This window comes from Equus caballus, chromosome X (genome assembly GCF_041296265.1).
Source record: "Equus caballus isolate H_3958 breed thoroughbred chromosome X, TB-T2T, whole genome shotgun sequence".
Taxonomy (NCBI): Eukaryota; Metazoa; Chordata; class Mammalia; order Perissodactyla; family Equidae; genus Equus; species Equus caballus.
The window spans coordinates 88,388,063-88,406,340 of record NC_091715.1 but is presented as its reverse complement, the minus strand read 5'-3'; the positions used below and the strand labels follow the sequence as shown (position 1 = coordinate 88,406,340).

General features: G+C 35.2%; 1 long non-coding RNA gene across 1 annotated transcript; it reads right to left on the bottom strand.

Annotated features, from left to right (window-relative positions):
- Positions 1-1,880: 1,880 nt before the first annotated feature.
- On the bottom strand, positions 1,881-17,998 carry LOC138921990 (uncharacterized). Its single transcript, XR_011435062.1, has 5 exons — positions 17,882-17,998; positions 15,716-15,883; positions 12,828-13,032; positions 9,895-10,248; positions 1,881-3,433 (listed from the first exon to the last, which is right to left on the bottom strand). It is a non-coding gene; the product is annotated as an uncharacterized lncRNA (long non-coding RNA).
- Between the last annotated feature and the right edge of the window lie 280 nt (positions 17,999-18,278).

The following is an 18,278-nucleotide window of genomic DNA, read 5'->3' as shown; positions in this document are numbered from 1 at the left end:
CTCATAGGACAGACCAGAGAGGAGATATTGGTACATAGGGAGAACTCTGGAAATATTCATAGGGTTCTCCTCAAAAATCCAGTAGATGTGTATATGGTGATTAGTATATATGTGTGAGGAAACTACCTATGTCCAGGGAAAGAATCATCAGAAAAAAATAGATGTAATGATGTCTGGCACTCACAGAGAGCTGACAATACTAACTATTCCCATCAGTCAAATTGGAAAATCTCAAAACTCATGGAGCATTAGGTAAAGTGCCCAAAATGATCTTGTCTCATTGTTGGGAAATAATTAGACTTAACCTAAATATTATTCTGGTCACATTCAACAAATCTTAAAAGCAAGACCCAAGATAATCAAACTCATTCCAAGTAACTTAAATGTGACCAAGAACAAAGCTTTAGAAGATTTACAGGAACACAAAAATCTACAACCCAATAAAGTCTTACAATGTAGGGCATCTCATCAAAAATTACAAGGCAAGCAAAGAGCAGGAAAATATAAACCCATAATGAGGAAAAAAATAATCTGACCACAGCCTGACACAGATGTTGGAATTAGGTTAAAAGTACATTAAAGCAGTTACATCTGTATTCCATATGTTCAAAAAGTTAAATAGAGACAAGGAAGATTTAAAAAACACCCAAATTGAGCTTCTAAGGATGAAAGTTACAATATAGGAGATGAAAAATACACTGATGGGATTGAATACAGATTAGATACTGCAGAAGAAAGATTAGTGACTTTGCAGGCATAGCAATAGAAACCACCCAAGATGAAACACAAAAAGAGCATTTAAAAAAAATTAAACAGATTATTTGTGAGCTGTGGGACAACATCAATCAGACATATATGTGTGATTGGAGTACCTGAAAGAAAGGAGAGAAATGAGGGGCAGGAAAAATATTTAAAATATAATAGCTGAAAATTCTGCAACCTAAATGACAATTATTAGATTAGTTTGCTAAGACTGTTTCTTAGCCTGTTCGGGCTGCTATAACAAAAACATGACAGACCAGGTGGTTTAAAGAACAAATATTTATTTCTCACAGTTCTAGAGGCTGGAAGACCAAGATCAAGGCAGCAGCAGATTAGGTGTCTGGTGGGGGTCCACTTCCTGATTCACAGATGGCCATCTTCTTCCTGTGTCCTCACATGGTGGAAGGGTGGAAGAGCTCTCTGGGGTCCCTTTTATAGAAGCACTAATCCCATTCATGAGGGCTCTACTCTCGTGGTCAGATAACCTCCTAAAGGTCCTACCTACTAATATCATCACATTGGGAGTTAAGATTTCAACATGTGAATTTTAGGGGGACACAAACATTTAATGCATAACATTCTGCCCCTGATCAAAGTTCTCCAGAGAAACAGGACCAATAAGATATATATATATACAGAGAGAGAGAGAGAGAGAGAGATTCATTATGAGGAACAGGTTCACACAATTATGGAGGCTGAGAAGTCCCACGATCTGCTGTCTGCAAGCTGGAGATCCAGAAAACTGGTGGTGTAATTCAGTCTGACACTGAAGGCCTGAGAATTAATGGAACCGACAGTATAAATCCCAATCTGAGGGCAGCAGAAGATCAGATAAGATGTCCCAGCTCACGCAGTGAGGCAGGACAAAAGGGGTGAATTTCTCCTTCATCCATCTTTTGTTCTATTTAGGCCTTCAGTGGATTAGATGATGCCCATCCACACTGGGGAGGGCAATGTACTTTGCTGAGTACACTAATTCAAAAGTTAATCTCATCCAGAAGCACCTTCACAGATACACTCAGAAATAATGTTTAATCTAGGCTCCCCATGGCCAGTCAAGTAGGCACATAGAATTAACCATTGCAAGCTGCCATAACAAAATACCACAGACTGGGTGGTTTAAACAACAGAAATTTATTTTCTCACAATCATGGATGCTAGAAGCCTAAGATCAGGCTTGGTTTCTCCTGAGGCCTCTCTTCTTGGTCTGGCAATGACCGCCTCCTCACTTTATCCTCACATGGTCTTTCTCCTGTGAGCACACATCCCTGGTATCTCTTTGTATCTCCAAGTTTCCACTTATAAGGACACCAATCAGATTGGATTAAGACCCACTCAAACAGCTTCATTTTAACTTAATCATCTCTTTAAAGGCCTTAGCTCCAAATAGATTCTGAGGTGCTGGTGTCTGGGGCTTCAATATATGATCTTAGAGGACATAATTTAGACCACAACAACTATAAACCCACAGATCTAAGTTCAATGAAACAAACACACAAAAAAATGAAGAAAACTACACCAAGGCAAATAATAATTATACTGCTCAAAACTTGTGATAAATAGAAAATGTTCAAAGTAGTCACTAACAAGAAAAACCTTACACCTAGAGGGAAAAAAACAGAAAAGGGCAATGGCAAATTTATTGTTGGAAGCAACAGAAACAAAAAGACATTGGAGCAAGATCATTAAAGTAATAAAACAAAAATACAGTTAGCATAGAACGCTATGACCAAAGAAAATATCTTTCAGAAGCAAAGGTAAAATAATGACTTTTTCAGGCATAAAAAAGGTGAACGAATTCATCACCAGCAAATCCATACTACAAGTATGGTAGAAGGAAGGCTTTTGTGCAAAAGGAAAATGATACCACAGGAAAATATGGATCTACACAAAATCTGAAGAGCACTGGAAATGGTAACCTCATAGGTGACTATATAAGACTTTTTCAAAATTATTTAACTCTATTCAAATATAATACATTCTCTAAACAAAAATCACAGTAATGTAGTACGAGGTTTATAACCCAGGTAAAAGTCAAATGTATGACAAAAATAGCATAATATACCTTAAGTTGTGTAATATCATTTAAAGTTAAATTGTGGTAAGTTAAATATAAATAGAATAAACTCTATAGAAACTGTTAAAATGCCAAAACAACTAATTATATGTAATAAGCCAAAATAAGGGGAAAAATAGAATCATAAAAAATACTTAATCTGAATAAGAAAAATGGAAAAAGTGAACAAAGAACTAGCAAGAAGGCAGAAAACAAATACCAAGAAGGGAGTTTTAAACCCAACCATAGCAACAAACACACTAAATAAAAACGGTCTAAACACCCCAAATAAAAGTCAGCAAGTGTCAGTTTGGACAAAAAGGGAGCACCCAATTATATGCTGCCTATGTCTACAAGAAACCGATTTTAAATAAAAACATACAAATAGGTTAAAAGTAAATGGGGGGGGAATAGATGAACCATGCTAACACTATCAAAAGAATCCTAGAGTGGCTAATTAACAACAGATAAAGCAGATTTGATAACTTTAGCTTTATAATAATTCTTGAAATCAGGTAGTATTACCCTTCCAACTTGGTTCTTCTCTTTTGAAGTTGTTTTGGCTATTCTAGGTCATTTGCAATTCCAAGTAATTTAGAATCAGCTTGTCGTTTTCTATTTAAAAACAGAAAACAAAGAATATTATAAGAGTAAAGAATGTGATGCCAAATGATAAAAGAGTCAAATCATCCAAGAGGACATAATTCTAAACATTTACACAACTAATAAAAGCGCTTCAAAGGACGTGAGTTAAAACTTATAGAACTTGCAAGAGAATTAGAAAAATCCACAATTATAATCAGACATTTCAATATCCCTCTCTCAATAATTGGTGTAATGTCTATATAGACAATCAGATGAGATCTACAGAAAAGCTACAACAACTAGTAAATGAGTTTAACCAATGTTAAAGTATACAGGATCAGTATACAAAAATCAACTCTCTATATATTAGCAACAAGTAATTGGAAATTGATATTAAAAATAATACCATTTGTTGGCGCCGGCCCTGTGGCCCAGGGTTTCACCAGTTCGAATCCTGGGCGTGGACATGGCACCACTCATCAAGCCACGCTGAGGTGGCATCCCACATGCCACAACTAGAAGGACCCACAACTAAAAAAATACACAACTATGTACCAGGGGGTTTTGGGGAGAAAAAGGAAAAATAAAATCTTAAAAATAAATAAATAAATAATACCACTTGCAATAGCATCCAAAAATATGAAGTGCTTATGGACTAATGTGACAAAAAATTTAAGATACGTACACTATAAACCATAAAACATACTGAGAAAGATTACAGAAGAACTAATTAAATGGGAAGATATACCTTCCTTATGGGTGGGAAAACACATTTTTAAGATGTCAATCCTCCCCACAATGATCTATTGATTCAACACAATCCTCAAAAACATTTCAGCAGACTTTTTCGTAGAAATTGCCAAACTGATTACAAATGCAAAGGACCTATAATAGCCAAAGCATCTTTGAAAAAGAAGAAAGTTAGAATACAAATATTATCAAATTTCAAAAACTATTATGAAGCTATGGTAATAAAGACAGTGTACATTTAGCATAAAGATATACAAGTAGATCAATGGAACAAAATAAAGTCCAGATAGATGCACACATATATGGAAAACTGATTTTTTACAAAGGTGCAAAGAGAATTCAGCAGAGAAACACTAGTCTTTTCATCAAATGGTGCTGGAACAATCATGTATCAATATACCAAAAAAACCCAATAACTTTAATTCATATCTTGTACCACATACAAAAATTAACTCAAAATGGATCATAGAACAAAATGCAAAATCTTAAACTATAAAACTTCTAAAAGAAAAAAAAGGAGAAAATATTTTTGACCTTCAGTTAGGCAAAGACTTCTTATAGATGGTACCAAAAGGATAATTCGTAAGAGAGAAGAAAAATTATTGGACTTCATCAGAACTAAGAATGTCTACTGTTCAAATGACATGGTTAAGAGAATAAAAAGACAGGCCACAGACTGAGAGAAAATATTTGCAAATTATATCTGATAAAGGACTCGAATTTAGAATATGTAAAGAACCCACAAAACCCAAAAGTAAGAAAATAAATGGGCTGGCCCAGTGGCACAGTGGTTAAGTTTGCACGCTCCACTTTGGCGGCCCAGGGTTTGCAGGTTCAGATCCCGGGCATGGACCTACACACTGCTTACCAAGCCATGCTGTGGTGGTGTCCTACATACAAAATAAAGGAAGATTGGCAGAGATGTTAGATCAGCAGCAGTTTTCCTCAAGCAAAAGGAGGAAGATTAGCAACAGATGCTAACTCAGGGCCAATCTTCCTCACTAAATAAGTAGATAGCTAGCTAGCTAGCTAGCTAGCTAGATAAATAAGTACACAGCCCAATAGTAAAATGAGCTAAAGATTTGAACAGACATTTTAGCAAAGATTTATGGATGGGAAATAAGCTCATAATAAGATACTCAAGATAATTCATTACCAGGCAAATATATATTAATACCAAAATGAGGTATACACATATTAGAATGACCAATATTAAAAAGACTGACTAACTGACTATACTAAGTGTTGGTGAGGCAGTGAAGCAACTGGATCCCTCAAACCCTGCTTCTGGGGGTGTAAAATGATACAACCACTTTGAAAAACAATTTGGTAGTTTCTTAAAGAGTTAATGACTTATCTACCACATGATCCAGTCATTCCATAGCTAAGTACTCAAGAATAAGTACTTAAGTACTAAGAAGAAGAATAGAAGCCTATGTCCATACAAATACTTATAAATATTCATTCAGTTTTATTTGTAATAACCTAAAACGTGAAACAACCCTTATATCCTTCAACAGGTGAAGGGATAAATGGTATAAATCTATAATAGATACTACTCAGCAATAAAAGGTAATGAATTACTGATACACAGTATAACATGGATGAATCTCAAAATCATTTTGCTGAGTGAAATAAGAGGCAAAAAGAATATATACTATATGATTACATTTATAGAAAATTCTAGAATATGAAAACCAATCTATAGCGTCAGAAAGCAGTTCAGTGGTTACCTGGGCATGAGAGATGGGGGGGACAGGAAGGGATTGCCAAGGGGCATCCGGACACTTTCTGGGGAGAGATAAATATGTTCACTATACGGATTGTAGTTATGGTCTCACGGGTGTAAACATACACCAAATTTATCAAATTGACTACTTCATATATGTGTAGGTATTGTATGCCACATTATGCCTCAATAAAGATACATATAATATATATGTATATATGTATATACATCCGCACAAGTACAAGGCTATAAACATACTTGAGAAAGTAATTCACTATTTTTCTAAATGGCAAAATAAAATGACTAATTTAGAATTAGTAATGATTTCAGCTTTAGCTAACCTAATGACAAACATATCTCTATATGAAATCTTTTTGTTTTGCCATTAATTAATCTAATGCTAAAAATATATTTATTTTCTAAGGATTTTTGAAAAGTAAAAATCACTCTCCTGCTGTGACAGACTTAAAAAATTCTCCAAGAGAAAAAAATGTGATTTTAATTTATTTCATCTTAAAACTCTAGAGAACTTAATAAAAACAGTTATTCCTAAAAACAATACTTTATTGCTATATTGTTTTACTAGATCAGAATATTTTAGATTAATCCTTTAAAACACCTTTCGCAACCTGTTGAGCACCTTCACTTTAAACTTTATCTCCACTCACAAGAACTCAGAATTAGTTAAAAAACAAATAAATCAAACAAAAAAACATACTATATCTCAGGTAATACAAGTTCGTGTGCATCTATCCAGCTATGAATAATACTATATTTTAAGAGTTACTAGCTTAAATAGAAATGGAGTATCTTGCACATCATTTCTCCTTCATATATACATTCAAGCAAAGTAAAACAATGATCCAGATACATTTAAATAAGATTTCATTAAAATTCTATAGCTAAACGGTCATTTCTGGCTTTCATTCTTTAATGTATTCCTAGCCAACTATTTACTCAGGCATTGCACTCTGGAAAACCATTACAAGCGTGGATTCTACTTGGTTTCAAGTATTGCTTTCTAGTCAAGTATTATATATGAAATAACATAACTGATATTGGACACGAATGTTATTTTATAATCTTCTAAGCTACTTTGGCTCAACAGAAAGAAAGAAAAACACTCCCCTATCCGTACTGGAAAATAAACATGAAATATTCTGATTGGTTATCATACAGGACTCTTTTGCTTGGTAGTCTTCTAAAAGAGAATTGTTAAGGGTGGGCATAAAGACAACAATACTTCATACTCATATATAATAAGCCCTTATGATAGCCATGATTATATGATAACATAAGTTATGATTTTAAAAACATCCAGCTGTTTATCTACATTTTCCAGTGAGTGTATTTACTTTAAAGTATTTTCGGCCTCCAATATAACCAATGTTAAGTAACCAAAATGTTTGAATGTACACCCATGATGAGTACATGTACACTAGATTCGGGCATACTTGTCATGGTTTGGGTGATGCTTTGAGTTGGTAAGGAGGGTTAATGATATTTAACAAGGACAGCATGGGAACCAAGATTTGCTACAGAAACCTTAAGCCTGTATTAGGAGGTCTGTAACTACAAGGTACAAAGTTCTATCACACTGAATAATACATGAAAGACACTTTATCATACATTCTAAACAGGGGTGCTCTTTCCCTCAAGGGGGCAAAAATTGGTTCTTGGGTGACAAAAAAATATTTGATATCACAATAGTTCGTGGCTCTCTAAAGGGCCACAGAACATAAACAGATATACAGTACATCTGTGGTATTAAAATTTCATGGGGGATGGTAATTATGAAAAAAAGTGTAAATATCTCCTTGGAGGGACATAACGAAAAAAAAAAGTTGAGAAATACTGCATTATAGATGGAAAGTCCAGTTTCTGGTACAAGAAATAAGAACATGACCACCACGTCTGTGTGAGTATTCCTTTTTGTAGTAGACGGTGAAATTGGGTATTTCATTTGGTATGGCTATCTTTATGGTTATGCTTATGCTTATGGTTACCTTTATCACTCTCCACTGAGGTGGATGAGGGATGAGGGAAAGGAGCAGAACTAAGGATCGCTGAAACTTGAAGTATTAGATGAATAATTTCCCCGTCATCTATCCACCTCCACATCTTTCTCTGCACCACTATATTGAAGTCACGTGACTGATTATTTGTAGTCACATAGAACTTTTCAATTTTTGCCTAGTACAAGAATATAGAATTAACTGACATAAATTCCCAAAGGTAAGGTAAATGATAAGACACTAAGAAAAATTCAGAAAAAGCTAAGAAAATTCTGCAATACAATGTCAATGTCAAAGATCTGAATTACTTATTTACTAAGGGTCATTCTCCAAGTAGTATTGTCACAGGGTTTTTTATGTGCTCAAAATTGACCAGGAAAGTTATAGGTGCAAGCTATTTGGATGGTTTATTAATGAGCCAGCCCTTCTTGAAGAAGACCTACGCTGTTGCAGTTGTAGACTTCGGCTCCGCTGATTAATCTGTATAAAATTCCTGTCCCAGGCCCCATAGTTGCCGATCCTCATGTTACAGTGTCTTACAGAACAAACAAGATTTGAAACACATAGAAAAAGAAATAGGGTAAGGCATAGTCATTCTTTTTCTTCTTAGGACATAGTGTATTAATGATATGCAGGTAATGGTTGCCAAAGGCAAATTATAAATAACAGAACAGCAAATAGCTAGGCTTTTAAGAAATGGTTTCAAATAGACTTCAACAGCATTCATGGTTGATTCAGGGAAACGACAATGGTTGGGTAGATTGAAAATGATTTTAAAAGCATTGGAGTGCAAACTCTGATATGAATGATCACTGGTAGTTGTACTCTAAGTGGAAAAAGCAGTTCAATACAAACTCAGTAAATTCATGATTATTCATGATAGGGCTATTTACATTAATAATTATCAACCCTTAGTACTCTTTCTCCTGGTTTCCCTACTTCTGGTCATTTCCCTTTTTATCATTACCTTCACTACAGGTGAAGAGGGAGCACAAAAAAGTGGCGAAACACAATTCCATCCATTTTACTACTTATTACCAGAATACCCTAAAACAATAGCTAAGCAGTAGCTGAAGATTTTTATACATTCCCCTTTATCATGAACTTTTAAAAACCGTTTATGTATTGGGTTTTATCTGGATAAGTGAATTTTGTACTCCACATTGCTTATGAAAAGAAAATGATAAAAAGTAAACTTTTCTTTTTTTTTAAAAGATTTTTTTTTCCTTTTTCTCCCCAAAGCCCCCCAGTACATAGTTGTATATTCTTAGTTGTGGGTCCTTCTAGTTGTGGCATGTGGGACTCTGCCTCAGCGTGGCTTGATGAGCGGTGCCATGTCCGCGCCCAGGATGCGAACCAATGATACACCGGGCCGCCTACAGCAGGGCGTGCGAACCCAACTACTTGACCATGGGGCCGGCCCCAGTAAACCTATTTCTAATCAGAATATAAATATACTGATGTCATATTAGTAACATCACCTTTGCTAAGGATCAAAACACATAGAATGGTGTCTTTAACAGCTATGTATAATATTAGATTAAGATAAACTAAGAAAGATTTTCCTTTCATTGGGTGGTGACATAAACACAGTTTGTTAAGAAAATAGTATAATTTTAGTAATCCTTTGCACAAGACCTGTGAAATTATCAAATATAATAACGTATCAAAACTAATATATTCAATTTGAAATGTGAAAATGTTCGTTAAACCCTTAGTTTTTAATCTCACATCAATGAATTAAAATTGCACTGCCCTTTGAGAAAAGATTAGGCATTCTTCTTATAATACAAGATCATGGCTTGATAATAAATTATTCAAACACTGACAACCGTTCAAAAGAAACTTGGAGGTGGTTTAGGAGTATGTAGTATTTATAGATAACGCTATGTTTAGTCCTGTGGCACTGCCGAACAGTTTAAATTGACTTCTTCATCTTATTAAAATCTAAAATTCATATCTTACTCTACATCACGGTAGAAGGTTGTACTATTTACCTCTTGCTGTATAAAAACTTGTCCGAAAACTTAGTGGCTTAAACAACAAATATTTCGTATCTCTCAGTTTCTGTGGGTCAAGAATCTGGGCATGACATCTCTGAGTCCTCTGGTTCAGGGTCGCTCCCAAGGCTGCAAATAACAGTGTGGGCAGGGGTTGAAGTCATCTCGAGGCTGGACCGGGGTGGTTTGGGGGAATCTGCTGCCAAGTTCAATCACGTGGTTGGTAGCAGAATTCAGTTCTTCTGGAGTTGCTAGACTAAGGGGCCAAGTTTCTTCCTGGCAGTTGGCCAAAGGACTCCGTGAGTTTCTTCATATATTGGCCTCTTCATAGAGCAGCTCAAAAGATGGTGCCTGGGTTCATCAGAGCAAAAGTGAGAGAGCAGTAAAGTGATAACAAGAGAAAAGGAAAGTAGAGTCTTTTTGTAATCTACTCTCAGAAGTGACATGTCTTTTGTCATATTCTATTCATCAGAAGCAAGTCACAAGATCCAGCCCACACTCAAGGGGAGGGGGTTACACAAGGGCCTGAACACCAGGAGGGAGGAATCATTGGAAGCTCTTCTGGAAGTTGCCTTCCACAAACTGATACAAAAATGATGTTAACTTCTATTTAAGAAAAAATTAATCAAATAATAACACAACTGCCTTAGTAGTTCTAGATGCCTTGCTCACAAATAAATAAATAAATAAATAAAAGTTAAAGCTTCTGGTGAAAGTTTGTAGTTCAGTACAAAACATTGGATACCATCTTGTTTTCAGAATGATCTAAAGGTTGAGAAGAGCCAAAACCTTCAATGTTTTAATAGGAAAATGTCTAATGCCTGCTTAAAATTTCTGGAGCCAATAATGTTTATTGAATTTCCAAAATGAATTGTTTATGAAAATTTCAATGATCTGAAGCAAATACGGCAAGTATTTGTGGATTTTGCGTATTTTATTCTCTGTACTTTTATGATATTTGAAATATTTCATCATAAAATATCTGATTCCTCAGTTCAGGTAAGTAAAATGACCAGGGGGAGTAAGTAGCTTCCAAAGAGGAATCTGGATACTGTGGTGACACATGGGCAAAGTAAATGACCTATCCCTGACTTTCCCTTCCTTTATCAAGGTACTAATTCACTAGCCCATTTTGAATTAGTTGAATTTGCAATACTGTTGATGAGTTATACTAATACATTCACAATTTCTTCTGTTTCCTTTTGTCTCTAATAGGACACATTTATGAGGATGGAGTTTATAACAGAGTCTGTGTTTATTGAATAAAGTTTCCCTTAGAAACTAATTGGTCCAAATGAGAATAGGAAGCTTTAGTAGTTTCTAAGAGATTCCCAAAGTTTCTGGTTTCATGCTACCCATAGTATCTCAGTAATTTCTTGACAACTCCTTTAGGCAAAAAGAAATGTCTAATAATTCTGCTTATTAAGAATATATATATGATATAATATATATGTAAAAGGTATTTATATTAAATATATATATGTAAAGAGAGAGTCATATTATATTTTAGTAAAGAGTATTTTTATCCTAAAATCTTAGTAGCCATTTAAAACAAGACACATAAATTGAAAGAATTTATATTTTTATTTCATTCTGAAATAACCACAATTACTTACTAATAGGATGTGTTTGCCTGTTGGGCACAGCACAACTTCTCAGATCTTGGAATTGGAGTGGTCACTGCCACCTTCATTTCCTGTTCCACATTGATTTTTGTGTGGTACTTGCCATTTATCAGAACAACCACTGAAAACCCAGCTTGTAAAAGATGTGACATCATAACAAGGAATGTAGTGATCTAGTGTTGAAATGGTGAACTACTTCAAGCAGGTAGTTCACATAGTGTCAGACTGATGTTGAGTTTTGCTGTGTTTCTCTTGAAAATTTAAAACATCTTGCAGCACTACTATGAGCTTGCTGTTTTGCTCTGGGGTGTTTTGGTGCACACTCTGGGACTGGTGGGTCCAAAGTAAAAGTTTCAAATAGCTCTTGTGACTATGAACAACTCTAATAGCCCCTCCAGAGTATCCCAAATCATCAGAAAAAATCGCATAAATCTATATGAAGCTTTATGGGAGTGATCTCAGAAGTGAATCACAGACATCAAAGAGAACATGGCTTGGGATATGACAAAGGTGCCCACTGAGTGGTGCAAGTATAGCTCTCAAAATTGCACTTGTAGACATCCAAAGACCTAGACAACTCTAGATCAACCCTGGGTTGTACATCAGACAGCCTTGTGGAGCTTTGGAAAAGCAAAGGTGCATGGATTTCATCCAAAATCAACTGAATCAGCTTCTCCAGGAGTGAAGATTGGATACCAATATTTTTAAACAGTGGTCTTCGATGTGCCTTCAAGATTGCTAACCACTGCTAGACACATGTGGCCAAGAACTCATCCTTCTAGCTGACCCTTGCCGAGCTTTTTCTGCCATACTAGTTGTTATCCTCTTGTACTTTATGCTCTACTAATCACTAATATGTTCTCCCTATAATTCCGTGAGCTCCAGTTCCTGGAATAATGGAATCTATGAAGAAGGTTTGCAAGCATGCTAACTATATCCCACACGTAGTTCAGGAAGCAATCTCTGGAAGCCCTTTTATACACGCTACTGCTATATCAATGCTTGAGTGATATGAATAATTGGTATTAGGTGTTTAAGAGCGTAGACTTTGGAGTTAAACTTGAGCTTGGATATTTCAGATCTATCACCCATTAGCTGTTGACCACAGGCAAGTTATGCACTCTCTCTGAGCCTTTACTTCCTCATGGAAATCATTTGTATCTACAATTGATTCTCATTATTCACAGATTCCATATCTGCAAATTCATCCACTCACTAACATGTTTTTTAACCCCAAAATCAAGACTCACGGTACTTTCCTGGTCATTTTTGGACATGTGAAGAGTGGTGAAAAATTTGACTCACCTGATGCGCATGTTCCCAGCTGAGGTTGATCAAGGTGACCATTTGCCTTTTTGTTTCAACTCACACCATGTAAACGTGTCCTTTTCGTGGTCTGTTTAGTGCCATATTTTTCACCTCTGTATGCTTTCTGTTTGTGATTTTTCTATTTAAAATGCCCCCAAGTATAGTGCTGAAGTGATGTCCAGTGTTCCTAAGCACAAGAAACCTGTAATATGTACCAATTTGGGAGAAAATACCGTATTAGATAAGCTTCGTTCAGACATGACTTGCAGTGCTGTTGGCCATGAGATTAATGTTAATAAATCAACCATGTATACTAAATAAGCTGTCTTTAAACAAAAACACACATAAAACAAGACGATGTATTGATCCATTGATGAAATTTTGTGACCAGGAGTCTAACCCTGTATTTTGCCTAGGAATGACAGTTCAGTATTCACTAATTCGGTGTTTGCAGTGACATTAAAGAACATAACCACTAGAAATAATGAGAATCAACTGTATTTCCAAAGGTTATTGCTAGTATTAAAGGAAATAATATGTGCAAAATACTTAGCATGATATTATATTTTTGTATTAATACTTTGAGTATTAATAATGTGAACTTTGCAGACTAAACTTTTCACACAGTGCAGAAATCTTTCAGTTCATTGGAAAGGCATGTTCCTACTTCAATGCACTAAATGACTCCTTCTTGCCTCAGGCAATACGAGAATGTGGCTCAATAGCCCATGCATAGAAATAGCATTATACCAAGCAGTGACCTACTCAAAAAGAAATATTTCAAGTGCAATGCAAATTGTTGTCCCTTGTCAATTCTTGTCCTAAATAACACATCCTGCAAATTCCATTGGATAGCTTTTCCTTTAGATGCATTTATTTTTCTGACAAATTTCTGTGGCCCTTTTATATTTTCTAACATCTCTATGAGCTTGTCTTTAAGCCTTAGCAATGGAAGAGACTCAGGCTAATTTAAGTCTCATTCCTAACATCATAATTTAAAATAATATACTATTTATCTATCAATTCTTCCAGACTGCAAAAATACCTATTAAATACAAAGACAAAGTCAAAATAACTGATTAAAAGCAAGCCTTGTGTATATGTGAATGAGTGTGTGGGTATGTGTGCATAAAATTATTTTAGTGATTTATCTAACTGCTATAAGGAAATGTCATTTTTGAATTTTGAGAGATTAATGATTTATATAGATGTATGTAACAGACTGCTGCCAAGATAATTGTCAAAATTCTGCTTCAGACACGCATTTTTTGACAGCTGAAAACTCAGAACTTATTTTTACTGCTTTACTAGTTTGCAACATTTTATCACTGACATTCATTAACTGCTTTGTTATATATTTTTAGTGCCAGAGCAAGACTTAAAAAGCAATGCTCTTTTGAAAGGCCATAAAATAATGACTTCTACTACTAAAAGCTAAATGCTGCCCATATTTTAGAACAAAAGATGAAATCTCCATTTGAGCCTGGAAATCATGTATACAAGGTTTTGATTTTGTGCCTCACTCCCACCTAAATTCTAAGAACTACTAGTTTAATTTATTCTAGACATTCTGAGTGTCTTTCTCAAATATCTTAGAATATTGCTTTGAATCTAGCCATGGCAACTAACTGTGAAAATGAAAAACAAAAAGCTAGCTTGCTTACCAATTTTTAAGCTTTCAAACTCAGAGAAATCTTAAATAATTAATGCAGATATTTAAAACACAAAGTACTTGGCACTTGATTTAATTCTGTTAAGCAGTCCAAGTCTAGGATTACTTGAATGTTAACCACAGTTTCTACTGATCTTAAGCAAATACTCAGTTATGTCTCCAGCAAAAATGGGTTTATTCTGGATCAGCAAAGAATTGCAATTCCACATCTGCAAGGCCGCCAGCCAGGTGCAAGACCCCAGCAACAAGGGGAGGAGAAACTCTTTTCATAGACCGGAGGAAGTTGGAGGGCTATTGTAAACAAAGGGTCCATTGGAGAAGGCTAGGAGTGTCGTGCCTTTTCATTGGCTAAGTTGTGACAGTCTCTCATTGGCTGAGCTGTTGCTGGGCAGGAAAAGGAAGTCTGTCTTCCTCCTGTTGGACGCTGCAATCTTTGTAGGGGGTGAGAGCTCCTCCTTCTGGCCTTCTGACTCCAGTTTAAATGAGGTTTCTGTTTATTAATTTTCACATTTCTAAATCATACTTGAAGATGGACAGCAAAGCATATCCTAATTAACATTAAAATCAAGTCAAATTTATATTCTGCCTCATTCCTTTCTATTTTTGGAATCCTTCCCCATCCACCAAATGCCCAATGTCACTATGCTGCACCTATCCCTATTTAGGACTCTCCAGGTAATCCCACCAAGCTGAATAAACACGTATCTCAAAATATGGAAAACTGAACTCAATTATACGATTTGTCCTCTAAGTGACAGGTTCAAGGGTCACATGATTATGTTTGAATTTGTATATTTTACACAGAGAAAAATGAGAAAATAAGGGTGATATAGTGAGCATCAACATAAAGCTGTGTATTCAATTTAAAGAAATATGTTTTTTCTGAAGTAATATTCTTTGTATGTTTTTAGTGCTCGAAGATCCTTTCTTTGTGAAATTCGTGATAGTAAGTGACATTTTAAAAATATAATTACTTGGAAAAATAAAAATTGGACAACTCTACATGAAATATAAACATCTGGGTACCCCTGCTCCATGAGACACCAAAATGACCAGGGGAAAACACACACACACAACCCACACACATACTCAACAAAAAGGATTAGGCCCACTGGCTGTTTAACATCATAGAAACAAAACCAACTGGTTAATAGACTTTTTGCCTATTTCTAAAGGCAGTAAATAAACACAACACAATATAAGTATTCCTTACCTTAACTACTGTGCAACAATAAAAATTTTAAGCCAAAGTTATGATTTCATCAACACAGATAATGATGTTCCTCTAAAAATCGCCTCTATTCTGCTGTTCAGTTGCACAATGCTTAGTTGAGCTGACATTGTAGTGTGGATGTTTAAAAAGAAAAGGCTAATATATATCCTAAAATAATAAAACAAAGAGTTACATGTAATGAGCCAACAAAAGAAATATGATGGAATCATTAAAATATTCAATTAATCCAAAATAAATCAGAAAAAGAGGAAAATGGGAACAAAGAACACATGATACAAATAAAACACAAATGGCAACAGGATGGATTTAACCCCACACATATCAATAATTACTTTAAATGCAACAGTCTAAATGCCTCAATTAAAAGTCAGAGATTCTCATATTGGATAAATAAAGCAAAACCTAACTATATACTGCCTAATTGGAACCTACTGTAAATATAAATACACAACATACATTAAAAGTAACAGGATGCACATTAGTTTGCTGAAGTGTCTGTAAAAAAGTACCAAAATTAGAGTGGCTTAAAACACCAAATTTATTATCTTATAGTTCTGAAGGCTAGACGTCTTTAAACAAGGTGTTAGCATGGCAATGCTCCCTCTGAGATTCTGGGAACAATTCTTCCTTGCCTCTTCCTAGCTTCTCGTGGTGGCTAGAAACTTTTGGCATTCCTTGGCTTACAGCTACATCAGACCAATCTCTGTTTCCATCCTCACATGGCATTCTCCCTGTGTCTGTGTCTTCACATCATCTTTTCTCTGTACATATCTGTCTCTGTGTCCAAATTTCTCTTTTTTATAAGGACACTGATCATATCGGACTAGGGCCCGCTATAAGGACCTCATTTTAACTCTGTAAAGACCCTATTTCCAAAGATCACACTCTGATGTTCTGGGCTTTGGGAGTTCAACGTATCTTTTTGGGAGGACACAATTCAACCCATAACATATGGAAAAAGATATACCATGCCAACGTTAACCAAAAGAAAGCTCAAGTGGCTAAATTAACATAAGCCAAAGTAGATTTCAGAGCAAAGGATATTACCAAAGATAAAGAAGGTAATTTTATAATATTAAAGTCATCAATACATAATGAGGACACAACATTACTAAACATTTATATATATAATAACAGGTGCCAAATACATGAAGCAAAAACTGATAGGAACAGGAAGAGAAATAGATCCATAATTATAGCCAGAGATTCTAATACTGATCTCCTGGTAATTGACAGAACAAGTAGAAAGTCAGCAAGGATATGGTAGATGAACAGCACTATCAAGCAATTTGACCCTATTGACATTTACAATACACTCCACACAACAACAGTAGAATATACATTATCTTAAAATGCACATGGAATGTTGACCAAGATAGATCATATTCTTGGCCGTAATAAAAAGTCTCAATGAATTTAAAAGGATTCAAGTAATATCAAGTATGTTCTCTGATCACATGGAATTAAATTAGAAATCAATAACATAAAAATTTTCTGTAAAATCCTGAAGTATTTACAAACTGTAGAGGAGGAGAAAGTTTTCTTCAGCCCTCTTAGGGTCCCTCACTGGTCTGAAAATTAAACTCGCAAGGACAGATTAATAGGAGAAAAGTATACATATCTTATTAAATTTTTACGTGTCCATGGGAGCCTTCACAAGAGAATGAAGACCTGAAGAAGTGACCAGAGTAGGAAGTTTTTATACCTTTTAGACAAAGAAACAATAAATTTGTGAAGAATGACAAAACAAAGGGGTTTGGGCTAGGCTTAAATGGTGAATAAGTAACTAGGAAGATAAGGCTTAGCTCAACAAGGTTTGTTTATACAGCTTGTTTTGGCCCCAAATTCCCTGTCTCTTGTGACAAAAATGTCTCCCTTCCTTTACATGGGAGATTTATCTCCTCCTTTCAGGGAAGAAGAGCGAGGTGTGGGGGTGAAGTCAAAGTGACCTTTCTTCTGCTGTTTTTCTCAAACTCCTTCAGCTTAAGATATTCAATATGCCAAGGCGCCGTATTTTGAGGTAATGTGTCCTGAACTCCATCAAAACTAAACACCACGCGTCTAAATAATCCATGGGCAAACACTGATTTCAACAGTTACATTAGAAGAGATTGTGAATTAGGTGAAATTGAAAATACAACATACCAGTATTTGCAGGATGCCACTAAATCAGTGCTTAGGGGGAAATTTGTAGCACTAGATGCTTATACTACAAAAGAAGAAAAGTCGCCACTGAAGGACCTCTGCTTCCACCTTTGGTAACTAGAAAAAGAAGAGTGAATTAACCCCAAAGTAGGTATAAAAGTGAAATATATTAAGATCAACATGGAAACCAATATGATAGAACAAAGAAAAACAATAGACATGAAAGACCAGTATAGCAAAAGCTTCGATATATCCCTGAGAGAAGTTAAAGAACTAAATAAACAGAGAGGTACATCATGTTCATAGGTTGAAACACTCAGAATTGTTAAGATTGTTAATAATACTGCTAACAATACTTAATGATAAGATTGTTGATATTCTCCCAAAATAAATCTAT